Raw genomic sequence first — 16149 nt, 5'->3', positions numbered from 1 at the left:
CCAATGCACATGACCCGTAAAACCATATTTATCCACGCACGCCAAAAACCCATTTGGCCCAAAAAAAAAAAAAACATTACCATTAAAACCATTCCTCGCCATTATCCCAGATAACGGCCCAAATCAAAACCACAATTTTCCCAGAAAATGGATCACATAGCCTCAAACCAAACCTTGCCATTTTCCCAGAAAATGGCCCGTAACCAAAACCATAAAAACCGATCCAATTATGCATGCACCATGATTTCCCCTAGGGATCATCCGCACACTCTGGCTCTGTGCTACACCGCAGGTAACATCTACGCGTGTGACACCTAAACGAGTGATGCCCAGTACTCGCACCCAACGCGTCCCTGGCCTGGCCATCCTCTAGTCCCCGCCACTCTAGGGACCACGGAGTCGACAGGACAGCGTTACCGTATCGTGTGATCCGGTTGTCGCCCTGCGACAACCCAGGGGATGTCACTTAGTGTTATCCACTCCCGAGTGACCAGAGGAGCTCCACCGAGATAATAACCCATCCCGGCTTGGGGTTGTGATACGCACGCACCCGAAAATCCATTTACACGATTAAAATGGGATTTTCTCAATTTAAATAAAATGCACATGTATGCTTCATGTAATGCACGCCTCAAGGCACAAAACAACCAACCAAATACAAATCAACATAACAAGCACTCCGTCCTCAATCCATCCGACCCCCGAACTCCTCGGACTCAGTCCGGAATCAACCAACCAGTCAAATAATTATTGTAAGAGCAAAATATATTTAAATCTAAAAGTAGAGTTTGGAAAATACTTAAAACGCTATACGGTATTTTTTGAAAGCTCGTGGCGTTGCAAACGGCGGATGAAAAGAAACGTAACAATGTATTTTACACTGTGGCCGTGGGTAATAAATTATCCACTTTCGAACGGGGACAAACCAAGACACGAAATTGATAGAGAATGGCCTTGAGATGTTTATGAAGCTAAAGGAAGTGAGCTTTGGCCGTGGGTGGCTGTGGAAACGGCGGTGGAAGGCCAAAAAGGGGCTGAACGGAGTTGAGCTCGTGGGAGCTGCTCCGGCAACGGATCGGGGCCGAAATTAGGTGGGTTAGGTCGGCAAGAGGTAGAGGAAGAAGCTGTGAAGAGATGGTGGCCAGAGGTGGAGCGGCAGTGCCGGAAACGGCAAAAAGCCGTGCGGCTTAGATGGGGCGTAGGGGGTGATCGGTCGGCCGGATGGGGGAGATTTTTGGTGGGAGTGATCACCGGCCGGAGGGGAATCTTTTGGTGGGGGTGGTGTTGGCCACGCCGGCTGGATTGCGTCTGTTTGGGTGGCTGAGCCGAAACGGCGAAGGGGAGAGGGAAGAGAGAGAATCGGGCGAGCGGGAGGAGAAGAAGGAAAAAGAAGAAGAAGAAAAGAAAAAGAATAAAAAAAGAAAAGAAGAAAAGGAAAAAAGGAAAAAGGAAAAAAAGGGAAAAAGAAAAAAGAGAAAAGAAAAGAAATGAGATCCAATCCTCACTCCGGAATCCAAAAACTGATCCGCCAAAAACTATTTTAAAACCATAAAACGACTAAAATAAATTAAACATCACATCAAATAAAATAAAAACTAATTTAAAATAAAATAATTTAAAATAAAAGAACTACTATAATAATTAAATTAAAAACACTCCTTCAGTGAAAATACACGTAAAAACGGGTCATCACATCCTTCCTTCCTTAAAAACAAATTTCGTCCTCGAAATTTGCAAGATCAAACACCAACTTGAAACAAGCCACATAATTCCACAGAGACCAAGTTTAAGAAACGTACCGTCATTTACTCAAACAAGTAGGGGTACTGCTCTGTCATGTCAGCTACTCTCTCCCAAGAGAAATCTTGAGCTAACGGATCACCCCATGCCACCTTTTACCAGAGGTATCATCTTGGATCTCAACTGTTGCTCTTTCCAATCCATGATCTGCGACGAAACAACCTTATAAGTAAGGTCCGGTTGCAACAGAATACTCTCTGGGTCGACAAAGCGCGGGTCTTGTTGTCCAAAACTCTTCTTCAAGGATGACACATGGAAGACATCATGAATATCCCCAAAATAATCTGGCAAAGCAACTCTATAAGCGACGGACCCTACCTTATCCAAAATCTGAAAAGGGCCGACATACCTCGGATCCAGTTTCCTCTTTTTACCAAAACGCTTAACTCCTTTCATGGGAGAGACTTTGAGTTAAACCCAATCACCTTTTTCAAAAGATAACTCTCTCCTCCTGGTATCAGCGTAGCTTTTTTGATGACTCTGAGCTGCCGCCATTTTATCCCTGATGATCCGAACTTGGCTTTGCATCTCTTGAATTATTTTAGGCCCAATTATCTTACTCTCCCCGACTTCATCCCAACACAAAGGCGATCTGCACTTCCTCCCATAAAGAGCTTCATAAGGAGCCATCTGGATGGTCGCATGAAAGCTGTTATTATACGCAAATTCTATGAGCGGCAAGTGATTTTCCCAACTCCCTTAAAATTCCATGACACATGCTCGCAACATATCTTCAAGGGTCTGAATGGTGCGCTCTGATTGGCCGTCCGTCTGCGGGTGATATGCAGTACTGAACTTCAACTTAGTACCCAATGCTGCCTGCAAACTTTTCCAAAACTGAGACGTGAACCTTGGGTCCCGATCCGACACAATACTCTTCGGGTGCAACCGCACTATCTCCTTTACGTACAAGCGGGTCAACTTACCCAAGGAATCGGTGTTATTAACAGGCAAGAAATGAGCACTCTTCGTTAACCGGTCAACAATCACCCAAACCGAGTTCTTCCCACCAAGAGTCCTCGCCAAGCCCACTACAAAATCCATCATGATGTTGTCCCACTTCCACTTAGGAATAGGGAGGGGTTGGAGCATTCCGGCGGGTCTTTGATGCTCGGCCTTAACTTGATGGCATGTGTTGCATTTCTTGATATACAAGACAATATCCTTCTTCATTCCATCCCACCAATAATTTTTTTTCAAGTCCCGATACATCTTCGTACTGCCAAGATGAATTGAATAATGGGCCGCATGAGCTTTTGCCATGATCCACTCCTTGAATTCTGAATCTTTGGGGACCACTCTACGATCTCGGAACCGAAGGATTCCATCTTTATCCATACTGTAATGCAACGGCCCTCGAGATTTCCTGAATCTTTTTCTGATATCCAACAGCTTCGGATCCTTCCTTTGAAGAGTCTTCAATTCCTCAAAATCAGCCACTCGAATATTAAGAATTGAAGATAATACCTCCACTTGCTGTGAACTTTCAATAAGGAGTCTTCTCATCCCACAAAGCAAAGAATCCAATCCTGACGACTCGGCCTCATCTTCCAAGCACGATTTTCAACTCAAGGCATCCGCAACTATATTTGCCTTCCCCGGATGATACTTGATCTCGCACTGGTAGTCACTGATTAACTCCAGCCATCGCCTCTGCCTCATGTTTAGATTCTTCTGGGAAAACAAATGCTTCAAGCTCTTGTGATCGGTGTATACTTCGCAAGCTTCCCCATACAAAAAGTGCCGCCAGATCTTGAGAGCAAAAACAATCGCAGCCAATTCTAAGTCGTGCGTCGGATAATTCTTCTCATGATCCTTTAGCTGACGGGATGCATAAGCAACAACCCATCCTTCCTGCATAAGGACACAACCCAATCCGAATTTAGACGCATCACTGAAGACTACGAATGGCTTATGCGGTTCTGGAAGTGCCAACACTGGCGCAGTCGTCAACCTGTTCTTCAATTCTTGGAAGCTTCTCTCACACTTGTTTGACCAAACAAATTCTGCATTCTTTCTAGTCAAAGCTGTGAGAGGTCCGGATAGGCGAGCAAATCCCTCCACAAATCTTCGGTAATATCCGGCAAGTCCCAAGAAACTCCGGATCCTGCGCACGGTAGTCGGACACTGCCATGACAAAATGGCTTCCACCTTACTAGGATCCACAGCCACTCCATCTCGGGAAATCACATGCCCAAGAAATCTGAATTCCTCCAACCAGAATTCACACTTGCTGAGCTTGGCATACAACTGGTGTTCTCTCAATTTCCCAAGAACTAGACGAAGATGATAAACATGCTCTTCAACATCTCGGGAATAAATCAGAATATCATCAATGAATACTACCACAAAGGAATCTAAATAAGGTCGAAATGCCCGATTCATTAAATCCATGAAAGCAGCAGGGGCATTGGCTAACCCAAACGGCATCACCTTAAATTCATAATGCCCATATCTCGACCTGAAAGCAGTTTTGGGTACACCCTTGTCCCTTATCCTCCTCAACTTGTAGTATCCTGACCTCAAATCAATCTTTGAAAACATAGCTGCTCCTTGAAGCTGATCAAATAAATCATCGATCCGTGGGAGAGGATATTTATTTTTGATGGTCACCTTATTTAATTCCCGATAATCAATGCACATACGGAGGGTTCCATCTTTCTTTTTAACAAACGGCACTAGCGCACCCCACGACGAAGTACTTGGCTGAATAAACCCCTTATCAACCAAATCTTGCAACTGAATCTTCAACTCTTTTAATTCAGCTGGTGCCATCCGGTAAGGAGCTTTATGTACATGAGCCGCTCTAGGTTCTAAGTTTATAACAAACTCCATTTCACAAACAGGGGGTAGCCCAGGCAAGTCATCCACAAACACGTCAGGGAATTCTTCCACAACTGGAATATCTACCAAGGACTTCTTCTCAGACGACGTAGACACCATCTGGACTAAGAAGGCATCCGCTCCCCATGCAATCTCTCTTCTTGCTTGAATTGCCGATATAATTACCGGCTTTTCTTTTAGCTTACTCCCCGCAAATTCCAGACAATCACCATCTGGAAGCTGAAAGCTAATTACCCGACTTCTGCAATTAATACTCGTAGAATATCGGTATAGCCAATCCATCCCAAGGATGATGTCAAAACCCAACAACTTAAACACAACCAAATCAGCATCCAAAAACCTTCCATCAAAATTTAAAGGGCAACCCAAGGCAACCTTGGAACACCATACCACTTCACCATTTGGTAGAGCCACTACCAATGACTTTGGCAAAGGTTCCATAACCAAATTACACATCCGAGCGAAAGTGGAAGACACAAACGACTGTGAAGCACCCGAATCAAACAAAGTACAAGCATAAAACTCATATAAACAGACTCTCCCTGAACTAAACATATAGACCCATGAAATCCAAAAAAACAAAGAAGAAACCAAATCACACCAAAAATCAAATCCAACATTAAATTAAATTAGATCCATACCTATAATTGCTCCAGCATCATGGGTTGCTGGCGCCTCATCATCAACATCTCCGGGTGTGACAGCATAAAATCGGGCTTGCACTGTTTGCCTTGGATTTGTTCTTCCACCACGTCTACCTCCACGGCTTCCTTGAACTGGCCTAGGACACTCACGAGCAAAGTGATCCTGCTGGCCACAATTATAGCATCGAGCCCCACCAGAAGGGCACTCACCCATATGGGCTCTATTACAAACTCCGCAAATTGGCACTTGTCCTCCCATACGAACACCCGAGGCCGCTTGCGGTCGAGTTTCGGTCCGCTAAAAAAATTTCTGAGGTGAACCCGAACTACTTCCTTCACCAGAAAAACTCCGCCTCTTATGTCCTGGAGGGGAGCCCATACTCAGATTATTTTCTCGCTCTACAAGAGTGGCCACGTCCACTAAATCCTAAAAAGTGGAAATCCTGTGGCCAACCACCATTCTGTGTATATCAGAATGCAGACCCTCTTGGAAACGCTCGGCCTGCATCTCCTTCGAGGTGATGAGGTGGGGAGCAAAATGCCCAAGTTTTATAAATCTCCGGGCGTACTGTTCCACGGTCATGCTCCCTTGGACCAAGCTTGAGAACTCTCTTGCTTTTTGCCGCCTCACGGAAGCGGGAAAGAACCGATCATTAAATCCTTTTTTGAAGCGCTGCCAGGTCACAGCGGCAAAAGATCCCAATTCTGACTCCAGCATTACTCTCTTTGTATCCCACCACTCAGAAGCGGTGCCTTGCAACAGATAGCTGGCATAGAATACTTGTTGCACCTCAGTGCAACCACACACCTCAAAAGTTCTTTCCAAATCTCTGACCCACTTTCCAGCTTGAAGTGGATCCTCTTCTCCAGTGAAAGGTGGAGTTCTATGCGCCATAAAGCGCTCATAGGTGCATCCAGCTTGCACCCCTCCACTAGGCGCTCCTGGTAGTAGCCAAGGCCCTCCTTGTTGTGGCCTAAAATTCTGTTGCATGAACTCAATCATCTGCCTTATTGCTTGGGTTATGGAATCATCTCTCGGTGTATCATCCCGAGGCTCTTGAGTAGATTTTCTTGGCCTCACCATTTTCCTGCCACAACACAACCTTTGACCCCCTTTAAGAAAACAAAAAACCAACAACATAAAACTGAAAACCAAAACCAAACCACATAACAAGAAACAAAAAGAAACCATCATGCAATAACATAACTAAATAAATAAAAACAAGCAAACAAGCTCAAATAAATTCAAAACAAATAAAACAAATCAAATAGCAACTTTACTTAAAATAAATTTTAAAACACAACTTTTAAAAGCATTCTGGTACTACCTACGGGACATGTGGTTTTACCCAGAGCCAAACCGCTCTGATACCACCTGTGATGCCCCCAAATCCCCACGCATGGACACGGAGAAATCGAGACGTCCGGGTGGTGACATCATGGGTCACCACCCTATTGACGAGTGCCAAGTGTGTGAAAAAGCAACAAATGTGCACGAAGAAACACGCAGCGGATAACGAAAGTCATATAACTAAGTACCAGAATTTTTTTCTTAGCTTAATACAAAGCTGATCAAAACATACATAATAAAATATTACAAACTACAAATATAGTTTCAAGCCAAAAACAAAGCATAACTCCAACTCAGAACTCCGGCAGAGCCGCATCCTCAGGCTCAGCCTCCTCCTCCTCCTCGAACTCTGCACCAAAATCTACGGTACCAAAAATGGTACCGCAGGTAAGTAAAATCCAAACACTACTAGATAAAAACATATTAACTCAAATAACATGCATGAAAGAAAAGCCAATGCACATGACCCGTAAAACCATATTTATCTACGCACGCCAAAAACCCATTTGGCCCAAAAAAAAAAAACATTACCATTAAAACCATTCCTCGCCATTATCCCAGATAACCACCTAAATCAAAACCACCATTTTTCCAGAAAATGGATCACATAGCCTCAAACCAAACCTCGCCATTTTCCCAGAAAATGGCCCGTAACCAAAACTATAAAAACCGATCCAATTATGCATGCACCATGATCTCCCCTAGGGATCATCCGCACACTCTGGCTCTGTGCCACACCGCAGGTAACGTCTACGTGTGTGACACCTAAACGAGTGATGCCCAGTACTCGCACCCAGCGCGTCTCTGGCCAGGCCATCCTCTAGTCCCCGCCACTCTAGGGACCACGGAGTCGACAGGACAGCGTTACCGTATTGTGCGATCCGGTTGTCGCCCTGCTACAACCCAGAGGATGTCACTCAGTATTATCCACTCCCGAGTGGCCAGAGGAGCTCCACCGAGATAATAACCCATCCCAGCTTGGGGTCGTGATACACACGCACCCGAAAATCCATTTACACGATTAAAACGGGATTTTCTCAATTTAAATAAAATGCACATGTATGCTTCATGTAATGCATGCCTCAAGGCACAAAACAACCAACCAAATACAAATCAACATAACAAGCACTCCGTCCTCAATCCATCCGACCCCCGAACTCCTCGGACTCAGTCTGGAATCAACCAACCAATCAAATAATTATTGTAAGAGAAAAATATATCTAAATCTAAAAGTAGAGTTTGGAAAATATTTACAGCGCTATAAGGTATTTTTTGAAAGCTCGTGGCGTTGCAAACGGCGGAGGAAAAGCAATGAAACAGTGTATTTTACACTGTGACCGTGGGTAATAAATTACCCACTTTCAAACGGGACAAACCAAGACACAAAATTGATAGGGAATGGCCTTGAGATGTTTATGAAGCTAAAGGAAGTGAGCTTTGGCCGTGGGTGGTGGTGGAAGGCCAAAAAGGGGCTGAACGGAGTTGAGCTCGTGGGAGCTGCTCCGGCAATGGATCGGGGCCGAAATTAGGTGGGTTAGGTCGGCAAGAGGTAGGGGAAGAAGCTATGAAGAGATGGTGGCCGGAGGTGGAGCGATGACGCCGAAAACGGCAACAAGTCGTGCGGCTTAGATGGGGCGTAGGGGGTGATCGGCCGGCCGGATGGGGGAGAATTTTGGTGGGAGTGATCACCGGCCGGAGGGGAATCTTTTGGTGGGGGTGGTGTTGGCCACGCTTGCCGGACGGCGGCGGTCTGGGTGGCTGAGTCTAAACGGCGAAAGGGAGAGGGAAGAGAGAGAATCGGGCGAGCGGGAGGAGAAGAAGGTAAAAGAAGAAGAAGAAAAGAAAAAGAAAGAAAAAGAAAAGAAGAAAAGGAAAAAGGAAAAAGGAAAAAAGGGAAAAATAAAAAAGAGAAAAGAAAAGAAATGAGGTCCAATCCTCACTCCGGAATCCAAAAACTGATCTGCCGAAAACGATTTTAAAACCATAAAACGACTAAAATAAATTAAACACCACATCAAATAAAATAAAAACCAATTTAAAATACAATAATTTAAAATAAAAGAACTACTATAATAATTAAATTAAAAATACTCCTTCAGTGAAAATACACGTAAAAACGGGTCATCACAGTGATACTCGTTGAAACCCCACCAAAATTTCCTTAGTAACTGGTCCAATCTGTTGGTGATGGACTGAGGTAGTAGAAAAATTCCCATGGCATAGGTAGGAATGGCCTGTAGGACTGACTTGAGCAAGACTTCCTTTCCAGCTGCAGATAGACTATTTGTCTTCCAGTTTGTGATTCGAGACCACACTCTATCAATTAGACCATGGAATGTTGCAATTTTGGCTCTCCCAACCATGGCAGGGAGACCAAGGTACTTCTTAAAAGAGCCTGTTGCTGACACTCCATCAATATGCAAAATTGTCCTCTTGTTCTCTGGTGGTGTATTCTTGCTAAAAAATATGGAAGACTTCTCTTTGTTTAGCACCTGGCTTGAGGCAGTCTCATATAAGTTTAGAACCCTCATTAGTCTACTCCATTCAAGAGAGTTGGATTTACAGAAGATCATGCTATTATCAGCAAAGAAAAGGTGATTGACTTTTAAAGGACCTCTTCCCATCGGGACACTAGTAAGGCTGCCATCCATCTTAGCCTTGTTGAGAATGCTTGTTAAAGCCTCAGCACAAAGGATAAAGAGGTAAGGGGATAGAGGATCCCCTTGCCTTAAGCCTTGGGAGGCTTGAAGGGAGCTTGTGGTTCACCATTGAGGGGAATTGAGTATGAAACTGAGGATATGCAGCTCATCACTATAGAAATCCATCTCCTATCAAATCTCATTTTGTCCATCACTGAGGAAAGAAAGGGCCACTCTAACCGATCGTATGCCTTGCTCATATCAAGCTTGAAGGCCATGAAGCCAGCTTTTCCTGTCATTCTAGTTGTCATCATGTGAAGGGTCTCATAAGCTACCAAAATATTATCTGTGATGGCCCTACCTGGAACAAAAGCACTTTGATTCAAAGAAATAATGTTAGGTAAAACAACCTTAAGCCTATTTGACATTACTTTGGCAACAATTTTATAAATTACATTACAAAGGCTTATAGGCCTGAAATTAGAAACTTTCTTTGGCTCCTTAACCTTTGGGATTAAGGTAATGGAGGTATCATTGACCGCCTCCAAGAATCCTCCCTTGTTTAGAATCTTGAGTACAAAGCTACAGACCTCCTTGCCAAGAAACTCCCAATTAGTTTGATAAAACAAGGCTGGGAACCCATCAGGTCTTGGAGAGCCTAAGCCTTTCATTTGGAACACAGCCTTCTTGACCTCTTCCTCAGTGAACTCCTGCAGCAGACTCTCATTCATCAGCGGTGTAACTCTATGGGCCATGTGCATTAGACATTCTTCAATACCAGAGGGGTGGGAGGTTGAGAACAGATCAGAGAAAAATTGGGAGAAGGTAGCCCCAATCTGTTGCTTCTCAGTCACTAGCGTGTTCCTACTATCCAGGATTTGAGAGATGCTGTTGATTTTCCTTCTGTGAGTGGCCTGCATATGAAAATATTTTGTGTTTTTGTCCCCCACTTGTAACCAGTGTTGTTTTGCCCTTTGTTTCTATTTTAGATCCTCCTTAGCTAGAGTTTGGTCAATTTCATTTTGCAGTTTTGAAGCAGATTCTACATGATCTCCTCTACCATTTTCTTGCAGCTCGCTCAGCTTTCCTAGTTTATGCTTGATATTAGCAGAGATCCTTTTGTTTGCTTTGGCATCCCATGTTTTTAGTGTAGACCTGCAATTAAGGAGTCTTCTTTTCATCATAGTAGTATAATCCTGCCCACCTGCAGCCTTTTCCCAAGCCTCCTTAATGGTTTGAACACAGTCATCCTTTAATATCCAAGCAGCTTCAAACCTGAAGCATTTTCCTTTAGGTAGCCATGAGTTTCTCGATTCCTTATAAATAAGACAAGTGGTGAATAGTCTGATCTTACTGTAGGTTCCACAGAGCAACAACTATCATTAAGCATTTCCTTCCAAGTTGGGTTAGCTAGAGCTCGATCCAATCTTTCTTTAGTAAAGCTTCTGCCTCTTCTATTGTTGGCCCAAGTGTACTTTGAGCCTCTGGTATGAATTGAATTTAATGAGTAGTATTCAAGGGCATCTCTAAAAATTTCCATTTGTTTGTATGGTCTGGGGCAGCCTCCCTTCTTCTCATCTTGACAGGTGATTTCATTATAGTCCCCACAGCATATCCATGGTGTTGGGGCCACGATCTCAACTAATGTTATTAAAAGCCAAGATGCATATTGCATGGCTAATTCGATGCTGATATATTTTGAGCTAAAATAGGCATAATTTGGCTTGCTAGTGCTTTTGTCGATGCCACTAGTATGGGTGCCTAAGATCCTTAAAGGATAAATTTTCGTGTGGGTAGATTTATCCCTATAATTCAAGGGAGGTTATCTTACTTTGTTAAAAGATTTGGATCAAGTTCTCACTTTGAATTGGGAGAATGCATTAAACTATGTCACAAAAGTGAATCTCAGGGGGTCTTGGGCATTGATCCTCTAGTCACCAGCACTTCTTTTTTTGCAAGTTGAAAACCTTATCAACAAATAGGGACATGGCCTTATAAGAATTAAAAAAAAAAAAAAAAAAAGAGGTCTCATATGACTAAGCATTTTGGATCATGCTTGGGATCTTCTAATCAATTCCCCACTTATTTAATGTATTTCATTTAATCGAAGATTAATAATTTTGAATGCTAATATTCTCCACTGTAAATTTGGAAATACCAATGAAAATGAGTTTGTAAGAAATGCAAGGGATGGATTTTGAAGAAATAAAAACAATATTGGATAATTATTCATTAAAATTTGTTCTGGCTAGGGTACATGCTCAGCGTCAAGAGTACTTCAAACATGCAATCAACTAAACTCAAATGGCTGAAAATGCGACGAACCATAGGACATTTGTTACAATGTAAATTCCAATTACATTGAAATTCATAAATAAACAGATTCTGTAAATTAGTGCACAATCACAATCTCCTGCACAAAATCACAAAAAAGCATTGGAACAAACCCTTTCAGATTTTTTGTATGGAATGGTAATAAAATTTTTCTAGATTATATAATACATGCACCAAAAAAAAAAAAAAAAGGTCAAGTCGGAATATCCATTTCTTCCAAAAGAATTTTTCAGGTCGGGAAATTGGCTAATCGGCCAAGCGGCCAAACATGATGCCTCTATATTGGCTCAAGTCGGAAGGGTTTTCGGGTTGGGTGAACAGAACTAGTCGTGCCATGGTCCCTTTACATCAGGTTTGCTTTGTATTGCTGCCTTTTTGAGGTATATTCTTGGAATGTTTCCCTTTCTATAGATGTAAATGCAATTTTTGATTTGGCGTCAAAGCTTTAGATACTTTGTTCTGTTGCAAGTTGGCCGTCAAAAATTGTGGTTTCTTCTTTCACAATATAATGGGATGGGATGGTGAGATTGCATTGTGGATAATTGAGGAAAAAGAAAGAAGTTGGAGAGGTAAGGTAGAGGAAGTTACGAATTGATGAAGTGGAGTTACAAAGTCTAATTAATCAATTAATTTAATAACAATTCGTATGAGGAAAAGGCCTTGAATATCTCTTTAAGCCTTAAGGCAAGTTAATAAAATTAATTGTTTTTGCGTAGGTCTAGTAAAATATATAACTTATAAGAGTATTCACATTGGATTTCCTATATATTTTCCTAAAATTTGGCTAAAAAACACACTTCTTAAAATTTTCTCTTAAATTTTACTCATCTTTCAAAAACCTCCCACATCTCATTCTATATCATTTCTCTATTCTATTAAAATAATATTTTTCTATTATTTCTTTATTATTTTTTTCTCTCACTTTCATTTACAAATTTAACTACTAACTCTTTTATCTTTTTCCTAATGTTTTCAACTATCGCCTTCTACCTAATTTTGTAAACGCTTATTCGATATTTTTTCCTGGAAACAATAATAGTTTTGAAATTATTATGGTATTAAAAATAATAAGTTTTTTGAAAATATGTGCATTTTCCAACACGATGATATTTGTAACGAATAAATAAAAATTAAGATTATAGTTTTGTTCGAGATGTAACGGTAATAGTTTTTTGGTTTTTGTCTCATGTAAACATTTTTTGCCTTTTATATAACGGTAATATTTTTTGTCATTTCTCCGACAGTAACACATATTCTCCGCATTGCAATGACAATATTTTTTGTCCTTTCGCCAACAATAATATTTTTTGTCCCATATCTAATGGTAAAATTGTGTATAAATAAGAGGACTTTTGGTTTCATTCACATCTTCAACAACCTAAGTCTCATTTCATATTAAGAGAAATTTTTTTTGGGCCTCATCTTGCACTCGCTTTTTAAATGTCTCATTTGTTCTTTTGCAAATTGCTGCTTAACTTATCCTTTGAAGATGAGTTGGGGGTTGTTTTTAATGATGATGACGGATCAACGTGGAGTTATTGTGGCAATTGCCAACGTTGTAAGTATATTCGGCGTGATCATATTCAAGGGCACGAACGACTATTTCGTGACTATTTTGTAGAAGCACCAGTATATCCCTTGAATCTATTTTGAACGAGGTTTCATATGAGTAGTACTATATTTCTTCATATTCAAGATGAGGTAGAGGCTTAGGAGTCTTACTTCATCCAAAAAAGAGATAATGCTAGAAGACGCGGTTTATCTTCCATGCAAAAGATAATTAATGCATTTAGATTGCTTGCGTATGAAGTAACTAATAAAGGGTCAAAACTACATAATTAAGTTGCTAAACTGACTAAATTGTTTAACCAAAAAATAAATTAAGCACTTAACTATGTAGTAGAATATAAACTAGAGTCAATTGTTAAATCATGATATTTTGCACTTAAAAAGTTTGTAATGCAGTTGGCACACTCACATTGTTAAGACACACCAAAGTCAAGCTTCCCATTTTACCCTTATGTGCTGAAAACTTAACTCTAATTGTGTAGGGTAATTTTAGAATTAAGGCTGTCAATTGGGCTGGCCGACAGGAAGGACCACGCACTTGGAATGGAATTGCAGTAAGAGATGGAGAGATGGTCTATGGGTGCTGAGGCAGGGCACGAACCTGTGCAGCAGGATTCTTGGGTTGGGCAACATAATCAGACACTGAAGGAGTGCACGGGAGCTGCGAAAGCAGCCATTTACGTTCGGCCTCAACACGCATGTACGAGCATGACTCTAAATGAAGCCAACCAATCACGAGGAAGGAAGCCAACCAATCAAGCGGGAGCCGAAACAAATGGGCAAGGACGTTGGACCTCAACGGAGAGCAGATCATGCATGGACAAAAGGGGATTTTCATTTGTTCACTTTTTTTTTTTTTGGCTGGGTTCTGACGTTGCTAGGGAATTTGAATTTCATTCTCATTTTTATGCTTAGAATATTTTTTTCTCCAGGAGTTTTGGGACTCAGGGGATGTTATTTTTTTTGGCTTCACTTTTCATCTTTCTTGGTTTTTTGGTTCTGGGTTCCAGACCCTTGTGAGGAGGCTAATATTGTTCTTCATCTTTTTTTGGGATTATATTCTGAAATGGAGATGGAGCATTTGGATTCAAATATGTTAGGCTAACTTTTCAACTTGAGCTATGGGTTGTTGATTTCCTTTGTTCAAACTGCTGATTGAAGTAATTTAATTTTATGATTTCCATTCTATTGAGCTGCAAATAGATATATGAGAATAGAAATTCCTGAAACTCTTGTTCTTGTTCTGCTGTTGATGTAAGGCACAATAGAAGTTTGGTAATCTTTTCAAGGTTTCTCATGGTTAGTACTTCATAGTGAATTTGTTTGCACTCTATAGACACTTAGATTTGGCAAAAATCTGGTTTTAATTATTTTATTTTCCGATTGTTAATACTTGGAATGGATTGACAATTGAGTTATAGAGCTTGAGAAGTAAATCAAAGTTTGAGATAGGATGAGACAGTCCCATAGCCCAGGTGTTCGATATATTGTCTCTTAGGTGTTTATTTTTCTGCAATCTTTAATTTTCTTGCACTCATTTCTCTAGTATTTATTTCTTTACTCATTTCTTTTAATCTTTCAAGCATTCAGAAAATTATTCTGTTAAAAAATAGAGAAAAGATCCAAACCATTCTTCATTAATACACTCCATATCAGTACATAAATACACTTTTTTTGTTTCTTTTCTTAGTTGTGTAAGTAGCTCCTTTCACAAACATGCTCCTCACACAAACACAATGCATTATATACTTTCTCTTCATGAACATTGTTGTCCCTGTGGAAATGACATTGGAACTCATCCATGTATTACTTTGATAGCTTCTATACTTGGAAGATAGATTTAGAAAGCCATCAAGTTTTTGGGGCCGTTGCTGGGGACAACTGGTGTTTATCAGAACATTCTCTTATTGCTAAGAGGACGTTTGTAGTGCTGTGAACCTCTTCACAGCTTGAGTGACATTTTATTTTATTTTTTCTGTTTTTCTTACATTTTGCTTTTTTTTTTTTTTTTTTTTTGCTTTTGTTTGTATGATTGGTTGGACTAGGGACCAAACTTCTTGGTTGTTTAGGACAGAATCACTATCATCTTTTAACTCTGCATCTCTTTTTCTTGAATCATCTTCTGACACTTATAGCACTATGGCTGAAAATGAGAATCATGATCGGGAAATGGTGAATCATAACAGAACACTTAGAGATTATTTACAACCTAAGTAGCACACCCTCATGCATAATTCAACCTTTGAATGCAAACAATTTTAATTTCAAACCTGTAATGGTTTCATTGATTCCACATTTTCATGTCATGGAATTTAAGAACCCATATATGCATATCAAAGAGTTTGAAGAGGTTTGTTCTACATTCATGGATCGGACCTGCACTGAGGAGGTTATTAGACTAAAGTTGTTTCCATTTTCCTTGAAAAATAAAGCTAAAACATGATTGAATTCATTAAGACTTAGAACCATTAGCACATGGCAAGAAATGCAAACTTAATTTTTGAAGAAATTCTTTCCAATACATAAGACAAATACACTTAAAAGACAAATCATGAACTTTACCCAAAAAGATCCTGAAACTTTTTATCAAAGTTGAGAAAGGTTCAAAGATCTTTTAAATGCTTTTCCTCATCATGGTTATGAAAATTGGAGAGTGGTAAGTTTTTTTTTTTTTTTTTTTTTTTTTTTTTTTTTTTTTTTAATGTAAGTTTGACACCTAAAATGCGCCAATTTGTACAAACCATGTGTAATGGAGAATTTTTTGACAAAGAGCTTGAGGAGGCATTCGAATATTTTGATTACCTTGCTGAAAATGCTCAATCTTGGGACACAACTTATGTGCATGATAGGTCTAAACAAGTTGAGTCTGGTCATGGAAAATATACTATATTTTAAAGGAATATGATGATTTGTGTGCTAAATTAACCTTCTTGTATAGAAAAATGGAAGCCATGGAATTGAAAAAGTA

General features: G+C 40.5%; 1 long non-coding RNA gene and 1 other non-coding gene across 2 annotated transcripts; one reads left to right on the top strand and one right to left on the bottom strand.

Moving 5' to 3' along the window:
- The first annotated feature begins 8722 nt into the window (after nucleotides 1-8722).
- On the top strand, nucleotides 8723-14296 carry LOC122281008. The gene is made up of 2 exons (XR_006230118.1): nucleotides 8723-11964; nucleotides 13664-14296. It is a non-coding gene; the product is annotated as an uncharacterized LOC122281008 (long non-coding RNA).
- A 1418-nt stretch (nucleotides 14297-15714) lies between these two features.
- LOC122283545 lies at nucleotides 15715-15821 on the bottom strand. Its single transcript, XR_006230945.1, has one exon. It is a non-coding gene; the product is annotated as a small nucleolar RNA R71 (small nucleolar RNA).
- Between the last annotated feature and the right edge of the window lie 328 nt (nucleotides 15822-16149).

Source organism: Carya illinoinensis, chromosome 11 (assembly GCF_018687715.1).
Source record: "Carya illinoinensis cultivar Pawnee chromosome 11, C.illinoinensisPawnee_v1, whole genome shotgun sequence".
Lineage (NCBI taxonomy): Eukaryota > Viridiplantae > Streptophyta > Magnoliopsida > Fagales > Juglandaceae > Carya > Carya illinoinensis.
Note: the sequence above shows the minus strand (reverse complement) of the source record. Positions and strands in the feature narration are given on the sequence as shown.